This window comes from Protopterus annectens, chromosome 13.part0, assembly GCF_019279795.1.
Source record: "Protopterus annectens isolate FY-2018-M chromosome 13.part0, PAN1.0, whole genome shotgun sequence".
Lineage (NCBI taxonomy): Eukaryota > Metazoa > Chordata > Ceratodontiformes > Protopteridae > Protopterus > Protopterus annectens.
Window position 1 is genome coordinate 699,731,075 of NC_056747.1, and position 20,742 is coordinate 699,751,816.

The 20,742-nt window shown below is 40.2% G+C and overlaps 1 protein-coding gene across 1 annotated transcript in view; it reads left to right on the forward strand.

Annotated features, from left to right (window-relative positions):
* The window catches only part of SLC46A1 (solute carrier family 46 member 1), a 145,765-nt gene that overhangs the window by 25,543 nt on the left and 99,480 nt on the right, over positions 1 to 20,742 (forward strand). The window lies entirely within an intron of this gene.

A 20,742-nucleotide genomic window follows, 5' to 3' on the forward strand; every position in this document is an offset into this window, starting at 1 on the left:
GGTGATTTCAACTATCCTTCCAACGATTGTGAGTCATATATGAGCACAAGCACACTTGCCCTAAGGTTCCTGGACTTTATCTGTTCCAGAGCATTTGTATTAACAGTCCATACCCCCACAAGGGGCTTGAATGTCCTAGACGTAGTACTCACCAACGTAGGGGGTCTCTGCACTACCCCCTCTGTGTTGCCCTCCCTGGTAAGGTCTTATCATAAGTCAGTCTCGTTCAAAGTAATGATCATACCTGACCCCCCTCAAAAGCTAAAAGGATGAAAAAGTTCTTCAAAGCAAAATTCTATCTTCCTAAGTGATGGCGTAAATAGTTGAAAAAAACCCTGCTACCACTGTCAGCAATGACTCCTATACAGAGGTGTACACAAATGCCCTGTGTAAACACCTGTACAAATGTACAGCAAACTCTCAGTTAACCAGAACACAAGCAACCGGCACTCTCAAGTAACCAGCAAAAAATATTAAAGAAATACAGTAGAATTTTTATGTGTTGCGCTTTCTGTCCCCCCTGCAGAAACATACCTTACGGTGTTAGAGTTTTAAAAAGGAAGATAGGAATAAATTCCCTTTCTCCCCAACCTGAGAACAAGTCAAACCAAACAAATAATATAGGGTACATTATTAGTCAGATCTATTTTTAATAGTAATTTTCAAGCAACCAGAAACTACAGATGTTCTTCATCTCACATTGCTGCAGTCCTGACACTTGGGTAGTCCGCTGTCCACGAATATCAAGTATAAGGCTGGCGTCGGTCATGGCGCATTTAACTGACGCCAGGACGCCAGGGTACAAATGCGCATGACCGCGCCATATCCTCAGTCTTTTATGGTCCGATGCAGAAGCAGCATTGCTCTGAGATTTTTCTATTTAGAAGTTTCAGACCGAGTTCAAAGTTGAATATTTTGTTTTTCTTGCCTCAGTCATTTACCGGATGTCAGAAAAGTTAATAATTGCGCTTGTGGGAAACAGATATAGAGATTATCATACTTTGTGTATTCCTTGCTTAGGGTGTTGGCTGTCGCCTTGCGCTAGGTTTACTAAATGCACTTTAAAGAGTAGGTTGGATTGTGTAATGTTAGTCTTTGGGAAGCGAATTATAAAATGCCGCCGGATGCTCGCCAAGGACAAGACAGTTAAGAAGAACCGCCTGTGCCGGACGGTTCTTTGGAGGTGTCGGTGGAGCCGGTGGCTCCACCGGAGATTTCTTTATGTTCACAGGGTGAAACTTTATTATTGCAAGATGTGGCCTCTCAGGAGGCAAGTCAGGCTGAGGGGGCTTCTCAGGTTACTATACTCCCCTCCCTTCCTAAGGTGGTTAGGCCCTCTCCTTCTGTTACTAAGGCTTCTCCCAGGGGCAGGCCAGGTTTAGCTTCAGTTGGTGTTACCCCTAGCTCTTCAAGTACTATGCCCAAGAAGCATATGCTTAAAATGGCAGAAGATTTGATTACTTTGATTAGGGGTTCTATGCCCCCTCCTGCTAAGAGATCTAGGGTAGAGCCTGAGCTGGGGGGTTTTGAGCAAGCTTCAGATGTTTCAGAGTCTTCGGCTGAAGACTTGCAGGAGTACTCTCCTTATTCTGATTCTGATGTGGATGACTCTACTCCTTCTGCTACTCCTCCTGAGGATTTTTCTTTTTCAGAAACTCTTCATTCCATGAGGGAGCATTTTAAGTGGGAGGGTCAGGACTTCTCTGATTCCAGGAAATGGCTTAGGGAATTTCTGTTTTTACCCCAGCATAGGCCTTTGGCTATACCTCCTGTTTTGGATGTAGTGGAAGATGTTTTACTGAGGCTTCTCTTAATCCTGATTCTTTGCCTCCTGCTCCTGTTAAACCGGATAGGTATTACAGGGTGCCTGAAGTTCATAAGTATCTTTTAAGAGTCCTAGGGCAGACCCAGAAACTGTTAGCCAGGGGCCTAAGGGTGTTAAGGCTTCTGTTGTTAAGAATCCGGTTCCTACAGACAAGGAGGCTAGGGCCTTGGATAGATGGGGAAAGAAAGTTTATACTTCTTCCACTCTTGCTATGAGGGCTCTGAATTGCCAGTTTCACATGTTGAAATACCAAAACTATCTCCTTTCACAATTGAAGTCTAAGGTTGATGCTCTGGCAGTTGGTATTGATTGTAAAGAGTTGCAAGATTTAGTACATGTTTCTGAACAGGTGGGTAAGCATTCTTTGCAATGTGGTTTTGATGCTGTACAGGCCACGCCTAGGGTGGCTGCCACTGGGACTGTTCTTCGCAGGCACGCCTGGCTGAGGGATCAGAATTTGTCTGAACATGTTAAAACAAGGATTTTAGATGCTCCTTTACAATCTGACGTGTTGTTTGGTCCTCCTGTTGAGACAGTCTTGAAGAAAATGGAAGACAAGGCTAAGTCTATGCAGACTGTTAAAGATTTTTGCAGGTCCAGCCTCCAAAGTTTAGTAGAAATTGGCCTACTAAGGGGTGGACGATCCTTCTTATGATCCCCAGTCTAGGGGTAGTTCTAGACGTGGTAAGGGCAGAGCTCAGGGCTCTTTCAGGCCTAGGACAGGGAGTTCTCCTGCACAGGCTTCGGGTGAGGGCAGGGGTCAGTCCTTGCAGACCCAATGACTTTTCAGCTGCCAGAGCCTGCCTGCCTGGCAGCACCTTTGGGAGGAAGGTTGGCACGTTTGAGAGAAAATTGGAGTTTAATTACCCAGGACAGATGGGTATTGGATATCGTACACCACGGCTACAGGTTTTATTTCCATACCTTGCCTGCTTTCAAAGGCATGCCAGACGCTCCTCCTCAACAAAGACTAGAGGCTCACAAACAAGTTTCTCTGTTGCTCCAACTAGCCATACAGCCGGTCCCTCTGCCAGAAGTGGGCCTAGGATTTTATTCTGTTCCTAGTACCAAAGAAGGGGAACACGTGGAGACCAATTTTGGATTTATCTATCCTCAACACTTATCTGGACATTCCCAAGTTCAAAATGTTGACGTTGCAGCAGCTTTTACCTCTGCTGGGCAAAGATCATTGGATGGTAACTTTGGATCTCAAGGAGGCTTACCTTCATGTTCCTATCAGACTCAGTTGCAGAAAGTATCTCGTTTTCGAGCTGGGACTTCTCACTATCAGTTCTCTGCATTGCCCTTTGGCTTATCTACTGTGCCCAGGGTGTTCACGAAAGTTCTGGCTCCAGTGATAGCTTTCTTCAGACTAAAAGGAATACAGATCTATCCTTATTTGGACGACTGCCTAATTCTGGCTCAAGGAAGGGAAGAGCTTCTTCATCATTTGGAATATGTGATAGCAGTGCTAAGATGCCTAGGGTATTCTGTGAACGAAATAAAGTCCAGTCTAGTACCCTCTCAAGACATGTGCTTTCTGGGTGTGAGACTGAATACAGCAGCCCAGATGGCCTTTTTAACCCCGGACAAACAAAAGAGTCTATCCCTTTACTTCCATCAACTATCTCATAAGTCCGGCTGACTGCAAGGACAGTCCTTCAAGCCTTAGGGTTCATGGCATCTATTCTGGTGCTTCCCAATGCCAAACTGCATATGAGGAAGCTACAATGGTATCTCAAAATGTATGGACACAGCACTGCCAGGATCTGGACACTGTCATTCAAATAATACCTTGCATTCAGAAGGAATTTCTGTGGTGGGCTCAGGAATGTCACCTAAACAAGGGACTCTCTGTGACCCGGCCAGAGGCAAGTCAGATTTTAACGACAGATGCCTCGGACAAAGCTTGGGGAGCTCATCTAAATGGAAAGTGGATACAAAACAAGTGGCCTGTCAGACTACAACATCTACATATCAACATGAAGGAGATGTTAGCAGTCCAGTTTGCATTAATAGCTTTCAAGGAATTCCTTCTTCCAGGACAGGTGTTGATTCTAACAGACAACACAACTGTCATGTGGTACATCAACAAGCAAGGGGAACGATTCTTATCCTCTATGCAGGCAAGCAATGATTTTGTGGGAGACTGCTCTCAGTTTACAGCTCAATCTTCAGGCAAGGTTTCTGCCAGGAGCACAGAACTCCTTAGCAGATGTGTTGAGCAGACGGATTATGGATCCCCACGAGTGGAAATTGGATCCTCATGTATTTCAGAAATTGACAGTGTCATGGGGAACTCCAGACATAGATCTGTTCGCTTCTCCACTGAACCATCAGCTGCCAAAGTTTTGCACAAAAGGTTTCATCCCACAGCTTGGAGAGTGGATGCTCTTTCTTTCAATTGGAGCAATCTTCATGTGTATGCCTTTCCACCTCCCTCTCCTCCCAAAGGTACTTCTGAAGGTCAGACAGGACAAGCCAAGGATGATTTTAGTAGCTCCAGATTGGCCTCGACAGCACTGGTACCCATTACTAAGAAGTCTAGTACGGAAGCCTCCATGGCCTTTGCCTTCGATTCCACACCTATTGTCACAGGTGGACAGCCATTTGCTCAATGTCAAGCTTCACTCTCTGCACCTAACAGCCTGGCATATTCTGTTTTGAACCATAATGGGCCTCCACTTCCTCAGCAAGTTTTGAATGTTATTTTGGAAGCTAGAAGGCCTAGTACAAGGAAAGTGTACGCTGATAAATGGAAGAGATTTTTATTTTGGAGTGCAGCAAAAGATTTTGATGTTTCTGAGCCTAATTTGTGTGTGGCTCTTCAATATCTTACTGAGTTACTAGACAAAGGTTTGTCTTTCTCTTCTATTAAAGTTCATGCTGCAGCAATTTCAGCTCACTATGATTACCATTGTTTTCTCATCCTTTGTTCAAGCAATTTCTTAGAGGGGCAAAGAATATCAGACCCCCACGAAGAGCTCCTACTCCTGCTTGGGATCTCAATTTTGTGTTGGAGAAACTCACTCTACAACCTTTTGAGCCTGCAGCTACTTCTGAGTTGAAATATTTGTCATGGAAGACTGCTTTTTTGTTGGCCATTACCTCTGCAAGACGGGTTTCTGAATTACAGGCCCTTATGGCAGTTGAGCCTTTCTTGATTTTCCATAAGGATAGGGTATCATTACGTACTAATCCTTCCTTTATGCCTAAGGTGGTTTCTAGTGTGGCTTTAAACCAGACTATTCATTTGCCTACTTTTTATGCAAATCCCCAAAATAAGGGAGAAAAGATTTTGCACACTCTGGATGTACACAGGCAGTTGCGTTATTATTTGGACAGAACTAAAGGGTTCAGGCAGTCTCAGCAGTTGTTTGTTTCTTTTGCTTTGAGTTCTCAGGGCAAGCCTGTGTCAAAACAAACTATTTCTAAGTGGATTGGGTTTTGCATTGCTTTCTGTTATTCCCATCATGGCAAGGAGGTTCCAGCTGGGATTAGGCCTCATTCCACTAGGGCTACTGCCACTTCAACAGCTTTTTGAGGGAGTGGCAACCAAGGATATTTTGGAGGCAGCTACTTGGAGTTCTGTGCATACTTTCTCTAAGCATTATCACCTGCCACTTTACTCTAAGTCCAGGGCTGGTTTTGCCACTGCGGTTTTGCAGGGCATTTTGGCAGCTCCTGCTTCCTTATAGTTAGCCATCCTCCCTTACCTCTGCTTTGGGATTCTACCCAAGTGTCAGGACTGCAGCAATGTGAGATGAAGAACATAGTACAGTTTTGTACCTACCATAAATGTAGATGTTCGAAGATCCACATTGCTGCAGTCACCCTCCTCCTTCCCTCTGTAGTTGGAGGTGGTTGTGTGGGTTGGGTTGTACATATTGTGTATATTGTATAGGTATTATACATATAGTTAGTGCAGGGGTGGTTGGTTATTGTTTGCTGTCTTTTGGTTTTGACCTTTGTTTTTAAGGTCTTCTGACATCTGGGGCAAGAAAAGACTGAGGATATGATTTGTACCCTGACGCCCTGACGTCAGTTAAATGCGCCATGACCGACGTCAGCCTTATACTTTGATATTCGGGCCGACCGTGGACAGCGGACTACCCAAGTGTCAGGACTGCAGCAATGTGGATCTTCGAACATCTACATTTATGGTAGGTACAAAACTGTACTTTATCTGGCATCTACTGATCCCAGTGGGTGCTGGTTAACTGAGAGTTTGCTGTATGTATATATATATATATGTATATATATATATATATATATATATATATAAACATTCATTTTAACTGTAAAGTAACCTCTTGTTATAGTCCCATCATCATTAACACTAGGGATTGCCCTGCTCTTCCTTGATGACCATTTGATCAATAATAATGATTTCAGCATAACTGGGCAAATTTATTGTCTGAGTGAGTCCAATATGCTGCTTTGGGATCTTCTTTCTTCCTCATTTTTGTTCTAGTGGAGTTAGTATACCTACTTTGGGGGTGTTGGGGCACTTGTTTCAATCTGTGGATTTGGAGTTCATGCTGTTTTATTGCTGTGATTGGTTTTGGTCACTGAGATGTGTTTCAGGTGTATTCAGGCTTATGGGCTGTGGTATAGTTCTGTGTTGGGACAAATGGCTGTATTTCAAATGGCTGCAGTAAATAGACTGTGGACACAGAGAATCAGGTAGCACCATGGCCACAACTATGCTAACCAAAGCATTGGGTAAACAATGTCTGTGGCCCTGAGGCTCATAGGGACTGCAGGTAGTGTGGCAGGCATCAGTATCAGGATGTCTGTTGGGCATGTCAGTGGCAGGAAAATGCAATTACAATGGGCAGTGCCTTTGTTAATGTGGTATGAATGTGTGGACTGCTACTCCCTTCTCAGTGTCTAGGGAACCTCTCCTAAAACACGCAGTGAAACACTAGTGTGACTAGTTGTAGTTAGATAAGCATGCAGTTTCCGTCAGGCACAGTCACACACATCACTCCCTCTGCCACATGCATAAATGTGGACATATTTACCTACAGTAATGGTTCATTGAACTTTTGTATTTCATTTATATGTTGGAAGATTGGACACTTAGTGCCTTTGTGTTGGTCAGTGTGCTAACCCTTTAAAATTGTTCTGTACACCGTGACTTACATGACACATACCTGTGTTATGTGGCCAAATTACATTAGTGAATATAGCACTATAGGTTTGGGAGGGTTTGGTGTTTCCTTACAATATTTACTGTGTTACTATTTCTTCAGCTCACTTCTGGAATTTGATATATGTTATTTTTTTCATCTTGAATTCTGTCAGCATTTTGCCATCCTGGAGGTAGGATTTATGCTGATTTAGGAAAGCAGTGTTCCAAACCAGTCATAAATGTTTCCACAGTTATTTCTAAATTTATCCAGTGCTTTTGTTCTTAAAGTAACTTCTTTAAAAATATATTGAGGTTTTGGAGTGGGAGAGTCTGTATTATACTGTGCAGATGTAATTTGCCTGCATGTGTAGGGTTTAATAATTTGAGTTATGCCTACACAGAGGGCTTCAGTCCAACACCCCATTACTTTATGTAATATTTTATAAGACTGCACAAACTCAGGTAATGTAAGTATACTTATGTGAATTGCTTAATTGTGTTTTTTTTTCATATTGTACAATATAGCATCACCTTGGAGTAAAAGTATTGCAGGCTATAGGTCTTACAACTTACGATCTGAACTGGCAAAAACACCTTATAGCCAGCAATTTTTAATGTTTTTTTTACCCAAAGCTTAAAGTGTAAGTATTTTTAGAACATTTTGTAAATGTAGTACCCACTCTTTCACAGATCCAGTTGAAAGTACAGTTTTTGGTTTTAAAATTAGATCACGCCCTCATTCCATTTATGGAAAATTATGTATATTCAAGAGATGGGATAATAAAAATGTTACAAAATGTAGCAATAATGTTACAACACAAAAAATATTAAAAGTATTACATGCAGTTGTTTTTTTCTAATGTCTTTGTGAATCTAATAGCCTTTTTTTTCAAATTTAAACAATATTTTGCATACTTAAATGAAGGGTCTGCTATATTTTCCTGAGATATTTTACATGGTGAAATAAACGTTGAAGTTTCAACTAAAAAAAAGTTGTTTGTTTTATTATTTATTTTACAGGACGCATCCCAGACACACCCTTTACTTAATTATACAGAGTCCATGGTTGCACAAACATGGAGCAAAGACCACACACTTAAAACCAATGGAGACACACAAATAGAAACTGACCACCATGTTGAATATTGATGGTTTAGAATTAACAAGTTGAAACATTTTTCACTAAAGACTTGTCAACCAGTAATGAGTGCTTTCACTAGCTGTATGAATTCAAATTCAGGCATTAATTGTTTTGTCAAATTATTTCTTCAGGTATGATGTGCTGCTTTGAATCCTACAATTGCAAAATGCAATAGTTCCAAAACCGAAACTTGTCTGCACCAAAAATAACTTTGTGGTGTCTGTTATCTGGAATTTATCTGACATAAAGAGGGATTATCCGCTTCATCCTTAACCTATTATCTTTACCTCAAAGTTGATTCAGTTTAATAAAAATGATCAATCCTAAAGTCTGAAAATTCAATCTCAAGGCTCCCTGTTTTGAAATTCCCATAACTGACTATCTGTATGATTCCCTGTGAAACTAACAAAGTTACAAGCATGCATTTAAATTTGCCTAATCAGTTGGTAACTTAATAGCGTCTCTACACATTGCCGAGGTACTCTTCCCAGAGCATCAGATGCCCGAGACAAAAGACACTGAGATCAAAACAGTGATGGCTATTTGCCAGTGAACTTAACTGCCAGTGTGGTTTCTGTGTGTGAGTAAGTGAGTCCTTTCCTTTGGGAGATTTTTCCCATTTTTGTGTTGTCAAACCAGGGAGTTGGTATATATAAGTTGGGGGTTGACCTCCACATAGAGGGATGGAGGGGGTCTTGCCCCACTGCAAAAAGACAGTTTAATTGTTTTGCCTTTGTGTGTTTTGGTCATTAATTTTTGATGTTGTAGATAATCAGGTTTTGTGTGTGTGTGTGGATTTTATTAGTGGAACACAACTAAGTTTGATCTCAAAATTTGTCTTTAGTGTTCTTTTACAGATCCACTTTTATGTAACAAGTATCATTTTAGAGACCATGATTAAGCTGTTTTTTAAGTTTGGTCAAGTGTCTGCCCCCAGATCAGACTTACTACAGCTGTAGACATTGCATAGTAAAGCATTCGGTGTATATAGGAACATTAATATAGTCATTTCCATTTTATGTGTCTTTTCCTTTTTTGTTTCACCAAGAGGACTTATATCACTATTGCAAAGAGTAATAATAAAATCTGATGACAGACGAGGATCATTCGGTTTACCCAGTCTTTATGTTTTCATCAAAAGGTTTACCTGCATTTCCAAGCTAAGTAATATCCTGCATCTAACTCTGGGAAAAAAATCTGTGCAACACACCCTTATACAATGACTTTCCAGTAAAGGAAATTACCAAATTTGTTTTATAGTATCATCATACCTCCTACACAAATCAGTGCTTGCCTATAATGCTAGAATGCTACTGAACAAACTCACGGTGTAACTAGATTTGTCGGATGCTCAGAATAATTCCACTGGCTGCTTAAAAAAGTTAGTCACTTGTTGCATCAAAGTCAAAGCATCTGTCTTTCTGGACTTTTTTGTGGATAGCTATTTTCTTTTTCTCTTCTTATGTAATGTCTGTTTGCAGTATTCTTAATTAAGAACTGGAACCATTTAATGTTTTTGTGGAAGAACATCCCAACAGAAATATATTAATAAGTGGTCTTGGGTAGACAAATAGCACATTTAAATTTTCATAGTCAGTGCTTGTTTTGTTTAAAGGTTCCTCAGAGTTGCCAGTTTTGTTTATTATAAGAGTTTTAATAAGTCTGCTAAGTTTAGATTACTAAAAGTATTAGTGTCTTTTGTTAAAAAAATGTTCTAAAGCTGGAGACGTCGTAAGGCGGTATTCATAATCATTTAAGCAAATGCGTTTAGGGTATCTACAATGTCTGCGAATGAACACAACTGAACTGTGATTCATAGAGGCCATTTACACAACTGTTCGATGACCTTGAATGAGACTATGCAGATATACTAATAATGAGATGTAAATGAGGAATGATGTAACTCAGCTTATGCTAATGAAGTATTCTGTACACCTTTTGTGATTCATACTGAAAATTCCATGCTTGTTTTGTGCTGTCCTCAGATACGTTACATAAAGGGAAGTCTCACCAAATCTGTCAGAGTTGCAGTCCACAGTAATGCTTTCACTTACTGCTAGTATTGATATTTCCAGATTTTAGTCGCTTCTCTTGACCAGGACAAAACCACTTGTGCCCAGTGGTGCTCACTGGCCAAGAAGGCAAAAATATAAACAAAGGATAACTCATTATAACTTTGATAATCAAGAAATCCTTGATAGGTTCAGAATGAACAAAGACATTATAAGAATCATAGTGGGTAAGTTTGACCCCCATACTGGTACTGGAGGAATGCCTGGACTTTATTTTGTATTGTATTTACATTAAAATGTATTGCTGAATACTAAACATAATTCCTTTTCTCTCTCTTTTTTTTTTTTTTTTTTTTTTTTGTGTTTTTCCGGTGATGCTGGATATCCACTGGAGACATGACTGATGACACCAGTGAAAAATCCAAGTGGAGCTGCAGAGGAGACCTATAACACATCCCTGTCCCAGACCTGTATTGTCATTGAGAGAGTCTTTGGCCTTCTGAAGAGCCATTACAGGTGCCTGGATGAGTCTGGGGATGTCCTAAAATATGACCCACCAACTGCGTGCAAGATGTTTAATGCCTGTTACATTCTGCAGAACCTGATCATGCACTAGTCTGGTGGTGAAGTGACCCATGCTGTCACTGCAGCTCCTTGTCCCAGCCCCACTATGATTAATAATGACCAGCTGGCAGTAATAGTAGTAGTAAGGGATCCCTTGCAGCAGTCTCATGCATAACATATGGCTACACAGATAAAGAAGTGGCATCAAGTCCAGAACTATGGACCATGACATTCAGGTTAGTGTTTCCTTTCTTGTAAAAACACATAGAATATTAGAATATAATTGATGCATGCTGTGTAGTACTTGGTCTGCTGTCAATGTTCATCTGACATTTTCTCTCATCTTAAAATTATTCTTTTTTTTTTTTATTTTACAAAAGTTACTCATGTTACTGTTAAAGTCATGCCTGAATGCTCACTGACTCCTGTACAGTGATGTCGTAAGACATTGTATAAATAATCACATTTTTCTCTGTTTTGATGAATAAATTTTGCTGTAGTGCTTTAATTAAGTATGGAAGTACTGAATGTCCTCAGCATTTCAATATTTCATGGGATAATGCATTGCAGTTGAATGAAAACACGTAAAGTTTTTTTATGTTTTGCAATTTCTTCTCAGATTCTGTTTGCTGTGGTACTGCACATTAAAATATTTTTATGTGGTCATACACAGCAATTTGTGAATTCAGTGACAAAATATCGTAATTTGTGCAGTGGTGAAGGTGAAGTGGCAGCAGTATAAGTTAACATGGTGGGATACATATTTTAATCTGTAATTCTCTTATAGTTTTCCTGAGAATTTTTGTATTTTAATACTTTTATGTTGTAGGTAACTGTCACCTGTAACAGTGGTAATAAATATAGTATTGCTGTTAATGACTACAATGACATGTCATACAGATTTATTTCCACCTTGGATGGTTTACATACTAGAATTACAAGGATGAAATACATACATTTACAAAGTTTGCCCGCACCCTAAAAATACATATGTATTTATTTTTTATCTTATTCCCATTAAACATTCAGTTGTGTCTTTGAAGGTGAAAGTGTAAAGTTACAGAATTGTCAGATATGATTCACAGTAGTTCAGGGTCCAATGAGTCTTGCATATCTCCTACTACTTGCAATACTTTTTGAGAAGCAAATGCATTCTCATAGTAGCCTGTCCTTTGGCTCTGGTATATCCTAGTTAGTGTATGAATGGAGATGGCCACTGATGCTTGGTGTGCCACCATCCTGGACATCAGTGTGATCATGGCATTAATCCTACTCTATGCCATTTACAAGTAGTGCTGGAAATCCTCATGCATCCCGTGAAGGACTCTAACCATTTCCAGATGACTCTCTATGGCAGTGTTCTGAGCCCTAGCAATGTCACAATGCATTTCCTGCTGGGCAGTCAGTGCTTTACATGTTTCTTGGGGTAGCTGTAACAAGTTCCTGTGCCTGGCTCCCCTTTGTAAGGGTGTCTGTGTAGTAAATGTTACCTCTGAATGTCAGCCATCATCCTGAAAGTGCCTGTCTGAGTTTGGAGATATTGATGTTAAGCTGCATGGCTGTTCTTCCTGTACAAGGGTGAATGTGCTTTGTGATGTACTGTCACTTCCTGCAGAGTTGTTGCATGCGGGGTCTGAGATCCTGCCATTAAACTTGGGGACTGCATGCCACTTTCCTCAGGTTGCCTCATAAATGTAATTATGTCATCATCATCATCACCCATTCAGCTGTTGATGTCATCCAGTTGTATTGGTATAGTGGAAATGTTTGTTTCTGATACTGATCCTGTAAAATTATTTGAAAAAATTACTAATAATGGAATGGCATACACCACTGTATGCTTCATTGTTATTCTGTTTGTTTGTTTGTGTCTTTCGGCTTTTCCCAGTTTAATTGTCATATATTTAATATGGTCATTCCTTATCAGCATTCAATTCTCTGTGGAAGTATATGTTACTGTTTTTTAAACCAACTTTCATGAGCAGATGAGTGCTACTGCTGCAGACATTGGTGAGACCAAGTGTCCACACCACCTTTGATTATTTCTGTACCACCATCTTCTGTGTGATAGTCACCCCTAAGGATGGATAGAAGGTATTCTTCATCTTGTGTTAACTGGATAATTGCTGGAGTCCCTCTGCAGTACATAAAATCGCATTCTGCCTTGCCTTGATTCTAGCAAGTCTTACTATCATTTGTCTTCTTCTTACACTGTGCTAATGCTCAGATCTGATGTTGTCAGTCTTCACTTAATAAAATAGAAATAAAACGAACTCAAAACCAGATAAAAAATTAATGAACACCAGTGGAAGCAATAAATCCAAACACAGGACAGTAACTGAGTTAATAGTTAAGCACTTTCACTCACTTTAATCAACATGAGCTTCTTCAGAACAAACAGTTTTCCAGTTCAAAATGCATTTATAAACTGTTGTCAATTAAATCACATGACATTTTTAAAGAAATCTAATCACTTATTAAAATTAAAAATAAATAAATAAAATAACCAATTTAAATACAGTAATCTAATATGATATAATAAAATAATCTAATATGATGTGTTGTAATATATACAGTATTAAGTAATAAAACAAGATACTTATTATTGTACACTAAAATAATAGGTAGTCAAAGTAATGAACCACCTATTACTTCATTACGTTGACTACCTATTATTTTAGTGTACAGTAATAAGTGTCTTATTTTATTACTTAATACTGTATTTATTACAATACATCATGACTATCTCTGCACCGACAGCTTCGGCACCGACTACTACTACTATTTCGGAGAAGACATCTTTGGAATGAAAGGAATTTCTCTTTAAAGATAGGCCTCATATTAGGTATTCCCCCCTCACTAGACCCTTTCGTAAACTGACCTCCACATCCCTTCTTGGAGAAACCTAGACCCCCATCTGTCTCTACGATCCATTTCAACAAGAGCCTCACGGAATCTGATATTTTGTAGCTGGTGGACCAGCTGTTGGCGACGAGGGGATTGTCCACTTCTACAGTTCTTGACCTATCTGGCTCTGGAACCTTACCTATCTCGACTCCAGTGATGTTCCTCCTCTGACTCCAACTAAGCCTTCATAGTTTCCTCTGCCAACAGTCCCAGTTTCGACTGTCGTGATGTGAGTCAGAGCTACTTCTCTAGTGCCAAAAACAGCCTTGAGCTCTTTGGTTCTGTCAGAACTGGAGACCTCCCGGGGTTCACGGCTTCATTGCCGGTTCCGAGGGGCATGGTTCCACTCTGGTGTTGTCAGAGCTGTCCATGCCCCATGGAGCATCGGCACACGTTAGCTCGACACTGGCTTCGGGTTGGAGGTAGCCTCTTTGGTGTGGGATGGGACCACGGTTCTGAAAGAGTCTATTTTGTTTCCAGACTCCCATTCCTCTATGGGGGAGGGGCCTGCCTTCCTGGCCATGGAGAGAGCCATGTCCACTGTAGGCATACAGTCAACACCACTTTTGTCGGATCAACAGCTCTACCCTTCCCCTCATCTAGAGCTTCCTCCAGCCCCTACCCTGGGACAGTGAGCACAGAAGCTTCAAGATCCAACCATAGTAGTCATGCTCTCTTCCGATTCCTCTCCAGCCCATCCTACTGAAGAGGTATTTCTGAAGCGGAAGTGCAAGAGGAAGCACTTGAGACTCCACTGAAGAGTCTTTCACCAAAGATAAGTATTTAGATGAAGGAAAATGTTCCCCAAAGTTACCCCTGGAAGATGTCTCCTGTGGAGACATTCTAGAGGTCCTGAAACAGAAGGGTGGCTGGACTTCCCTCCAGCCTTCCTCAGAGGAATTGGTATACCTAGAGACTTTCCGTGTCTGACCCTTTACCTCATGGATCTGTCTGCCAACTGACAATCTGATTAAATTGATTGCTTCTCAGCTGGCAACCCTAGATTCTGTTTGCAGCTCTTCCATGAGGCTTATTATACATGCAGTCGAAGGGAGGACAAGGGCAGCAGGTTTGTACATAGCCATTAGGGGACACGTGGATGCGCTTATTTGAATTTGTGGAGCTTAAGTCTTCTTTAATCAACACTGTGTTTGACGGAACATCCCTTTTCAGCCCCAAAGTTAAAGACACCCTTGCCAGATGTGCTCTGGAACAACCTACCAACTAACATTACTACCCTCCCTAGCCATCTTTTCAAGTCTGCTCTTAAATTGCATCTAAAATCTCACTGGCTCTGTCCTTGTCAAAACCCCAACTAAATCCAGGTCTTACCAACAAATTTTTCATTTCTTCTTTGTTTTTTCTAGATGTTCTTTTACCTAGTATTCTTGTATTCTGTTCTCTATATGCATATACTTAAACCTTAACAAATCTTCCATTGTATTTGTCATGCTAACACTTTTCATCACTGTAAAATGATACTGTCTAGGCTGTATACCATGTTATCTATATGTAACTTTCTGTGGAGCTTTTCTTCCCGGGCCTCCGCTGAAAAAGGACTTGTGTCCAGTCGGACTTTCCCTGTAAACAAATGTAAATAAATCAATAAATAATAGATAAATGTGAGAAAGATAGAAAGACCCTTTTTGCCATGGGCGTACGCTTTTCCACTCCTCAGCGGTCTTACTCCAGGAACCAGAGAAGTGGGAAGCTATATTTCATGAAGTCCCAGGGACCTTTCCATGACTCATGAGGCAACAACTTCCCCCGGGGCAGAAGGGGGAGTAACAATAGAAGACGCCATCGACGAGGCAGAGGTGACCCACAAAGTCAGGGTTCCAGGGATTCTTTACCTGGTAACTCTTATCAGCGCTTCTGAAAGAAGGCCCAATTGTCGGCATCCGGAGGCAGTCGGGGGACTATTATTCCTGCACCTACCTACCTGGCTCAGGATAACAACAGACAATTGGGTGCAGAAGATCATAACCAGAGGTTACAATATCCCTTTCTCGGCAAAATCCAGAAAAGTGAAGAAAATCCCAGCTGTTCCACCCAGTCACAGGGATGCAATAGTCTTAGAAATTCAAAAACTGCTTGACAAAAGAGTCATCCAAGCAGTCCCACCAGACCAGATAGGATCCAGAGTTTACTCAAGATTCTTTTTAGTGACAAAAAAACAGGGGACTGGAGACTGATTCAGACAGACAACATGCCAGTGGTCTGGTACATCAACAAGTAAGGGGGAGGCAGATCTTACCCTCTTTGTTGAGAAGCACTTAGAGTATGGCAATAGGCAATTTCATCTGACTGCTTTTTAATTGCAGTGCATATTTTGGGGAGCTCCAGTGTGGTTGCGGACAAATTGAGAAGGAGCATCCTAATGCCTAATGAGTTGTCTCTCAATCCGTTGGTGGCGGAAAAGATATTCTGTCTATAACAAAAAGAAAGTGCAACTACTGGGACCTGTTTCAACAAGGGCAGTAGCTGCTTCTGCAGTCTTTCATTCCAGAGCTTCTGCTGATGATATTTGTACAGCGGCTACCTCTGCAATCCCTCATACCTTTGTTACGCATTACAAGCTGAATCTGGTCTCTAGGGGACGAGCGTCATTTGGCTTGATGATGCTCAGGAATATTCTTCCTTGAAACCTCACAGGATTTTGGTAGCTGGGGACTCTGTCCCACCATCAAGGATTAAGTAAAGATTGACAACATCAGATAAAGAAGTTATGTCTTACGATAACGTTCCATCTGTGTTGTTGATCTTCATTTATCCTTGACATCCTCACCTTCCTTCTCCCTTCCCTTTTGTTTCTTGGTAGAATGGATTTTTCCCAGAAGACTGGCTTTTCCTTTTAGTAATACAGATATGATCTCTGGTCTGTTATTTCCTGTCTGTCACTATTTTATGCAAACTCAATCTGAGGTAATCCTGCAAGGAGTATTCTGGGTAAAGCTTAGCTTGAGAGTTTTGGAGGGCGAGCTGGAATAATGGCCAAGTCTGTTCCGATATACGGAACTGAACCCACTGTCAAGGATAAGTGAAGATCAACAACACAGATGGAACGTTATGGCAAGACATAACTTCTTTTTCTCTCACCCCACTGCATTAATGTCAAGAAGTACTTGATTCCAGGCTTTGGTCCTCTTGTCTTGTTTGAGCCTCCCGTTACCAGATAGAAGCTTCCAATATATCCTAAGGGCTGACATGAAGACAAGATTTTCCTCATGGCTAAAGTTATCCTTTCTCTGCTTTAATCTCTTATTCCCCATCATTACTGCATCTTTAAAAAGACCCGCGGTGGTGGTGCTGCGGTAGCGTTGTCGCCTCACAGTAAGACGCTGCCGGTTCCACTCTCAGCTAGAGCGTCTTCTGCATGGAGACATGCGTGAATGGGTGTACCTTCGTTGAAGGTTGTGCGTCAGGGCTGGAAACTCGGCACGTAAAAATCGCCAATCATTAGTGGACCAGAGTTCCTCTGCGGCGACCCCTAACCGGGAAAAAGCCGAAAGACACAACAACAACTGCATCTTTAAAAAAGGGCCATTGTCACACAGTGAAAAGTTTTTGATGTAATCAACTTTTAATGTACAAAACACTGGCCAGGTGTTCCTACCACCCTCATTAAAATGTTAGTTAATCAGTTTAGCCAAGTAAACTTGAGATATATTGCTTGCAGTGCATTCATATCATTAAAGCAATGAGTTTTATGACAAAATTCATCATTCCCTTACCCTTTACCATTGTCATGTATTCATAATAGTACCACTTTTTATTTCTCACTGTCACTCAGAAATCACCTGGTAAAGACACATGCATGTTGACTCCTTACCACTGCAGAACTTCACAGTTAAATAACTGCATTTCTACCATGTATGCCCAGTCATTAAACAATACCAAAGTAATGATTAATCTTAATGATCACTAATCATTTCCACTGCTACTGTACTGAAGTCCAGCTTTTAAATGACAGGAGGTGCAGCAGTCATTCATTGTCATCATAATATGCACATCATATATGTAAAAATAAAAATTCTTAACTTTTACTCACTAATTCTACTTATTTTATGTGTTTTTCATTAAATTATAATATTTTTAAATGATTTGCTTACTTTAATTACGGTATTGTAAACTATTTACTGCCTAACTTGAGTATTGTCATTAATGTGGTGATGTTCAACTTTTCTGCATAAATTCAGGGCCATTTATGTGTGTTTTTATAGGTTCACAGGTAGGTACTAGGCTATTGGCCCTAGGGCCTAAGTAAGCTTAGCCAACAAGGTTCCCTGACTTACGCCACCCAAGAAAGTTATTTTCCTGTGCCACTGTCGAGCAGAGACACAGAAGTGATCCCGGGGTGTATTTCCTATTTCCCTTCCACTCATCAAGATTTTTCTTGAAGAGTGCTAATGAAGGACTTTGCTTGACATAGATGGGTAGCCTGTTCCAGAGTATGGGAAGTCTCTGGCACAGGAATCTATCCCTCCAGCATGTCCTGTTTATTGTGGTGACAAGGTTTAGGTCCCTAGAGCGTATAGCTCTGAGGGATTGGGATTTCTTTAGGTGTAGCATGTGTAACAGCTCTGGGTTTGACATAGCTTTATATGTTAGGCAGAGATCACCTCGGAGTAGGCGATATGCTACGCAGTAAAGCTGAAGTTTTTTGAGGCGGTCAGTGTAGGGCATTTGTTTGAGGCCAATAATCGTCTTTGTGAGGTACTTCTATACAGCTATTTTATACAAATGAGGCCTTTTTTCATTTATCTGTATGAATCGTAGTAATATGCAAACTTGTACAGCTATGTGTAGGTGTACATGGGTCTTGGATGATTATGAATGTGTGCTCAGACTGACATGAATGTACTGGGAACAGCACCACAGTTTGCATCACTCCTCAGCAGTCCCAGGCTTGCTGTGGTAATGTACAAATGGCCCTAGGCTAAGCTAAATCACAATATAGTTAAAAAAAAACAAAAAAACAAAACTGAGTCATCCAAATGACATCTGTCACATCTAAGCACCTCAAACAACTCATCAGTTCCTAAAACTTGTACATAACACACACAGTAATATATGCCCCCCCAAAAAGTATAACTGCTGCTGTACTGCATGAGGTATGTATAACTGTCATTCAGCTGCAATACTCCAAAAAATGCACCCTAATGCAATGACCTACAGTGGTAGCAATTGTAAGTCATACATAACAATTATTCAATATATTTAATTTTTTGTCCAGCGTGTGAGTGAAATGTGAATGGTTTTCTTTTAAGAAAAAAATGTATGTGACAAAGCATTTTTGGCTAAACCAAACATGCCAGTAATATCAATACAGGGTGTATTGCACTTGCTACTTAACTGAGTTTGGCTAAGGTGATGTCACACCCTAGAGGAAGTGGTTTTGAACTTCTGTACTACAGACCTTCTCTTGCTTGCTTCATTGTGGTTCTGGCACTTCACATCATGGCATCACCTGTGCAGGCATAAGGCTGCACTTCAAGCTGATCTGACAAAGAGACCTTTATTATGTGACGAGTCATATCACAAAAAGATTGAGGTGTGCACAAAATAATCACCCAGAAAAAGATTGATATCTGGCACAAGTTGGATGACTACCTATCATCCCTAACAAGTGCCACCTGCTCTGTCCAATAGTTCCATCACCGATATGATACGTAGAAGTGTAGGCCATTCCAGCTGGCTGAATGGGTAGACCAGTAGCAGGAAGAAGGCCAGAGATCTGTAGTAAGTACATTTCTTTTTTTTTTTTTTTTTTTACTTGTCACTGTTTTATTGGGTCTTATTCATTGTAAAAAAAAGTATTACAGGTTTGCATAAATAGAAGTATTTGCTGAAAAAGATGTGTGCAACTGCAAATGTTATCTGTAATGCTATTATGATAATACAAAAGAAGTCAGAAATATATGAGTACACATACATGCATCTGTTTAAAAATATGTGATGGTTATGTATTAACAGAATGTTCTGAATAAATGCAAATGAAACACAGTTATACTTAATTAATAAGTTGCATGTATAGCTCTGTAAATCAAAGACATACACGTGCAGGATTAGAAAAAACTACTAGTTCATGTATTTATTCAGACTGAGGAAAACTGCAATCACACAATAATTTAATTTATCTCTACGTAAAATGAAGTACTATTTAGATTACTGCAGACAGTTTTAGTAAATTAATTAGTATTTGTGTAAGACACAGACATATTCCTGTAAGAATTGCTTAACAGTTGTTTGTTCAGAAGTAATATAAGTGCATGTACAGCGTGGCCAAAGTCTCAAGTCAGGCAGCACACCCTAGTCAAACAGGAGGTTGGGGCAGAGGGGTGGGGGGCTACTGTGCCAAGGGAATAACCAGGGCATGCTTTACTCAGAAATGACTAGTTCGGCCAACACCTAACAAATCAAACACATTTGTGCAACAAAGGAAATGCAGTCTTCCATGAATTGCTACATTTGTCTGTGTGTGAATGACTTCTACCTGAGCACAATGTTACATTCACACCGTAGTGTTTTGAAAATAACATTCCACATTGCATTGCATATATTTCTTTTTAACTTGCATTAAAGGAAGATTGTCACACCATAAGAATTCAGACAGCCATCTGTATGTAAACCAAATCCAAAAAAAAGTTAACAAGTACTGCAGTGAATGCATTGCCTTGTATATGTAAAAAAATTGAAGGAGAGGTAAACAGGAACTGTCTTCTCTCTCTTTTCATTAGAAGTGAGGAAGAGATAAGTTATAACAAAAGGCAGCAGGAAAGAAGAGTAGCTAGGCTTGTTGAATCTGCTAAGTTATGATTACAGTTCAATAAATAATATTTCTGATTTTGTTATATTAATCCTAACCGAGTCAATAGTGGGGATTCATTACATTACTGAAACCAAGACTGACATATATGTCAGTACACAATTGTAGTATTCTGTCTTAAACTGTTTTTTAATATGTATAAAAAAGTACATACCACTTAAATTAAACAAATGCAGTGACATCATTACATTACTATAAACAAGACTGAGATGTATAACTGCAGTTGTCTATCTTAAACTATTTTCTTTAATGGTTATAAGGTAATATTTTTAGAGCATTGTACCTGAAAGAACCGCGGTAAAATTGTATTACTGCAGGCAAATCTAA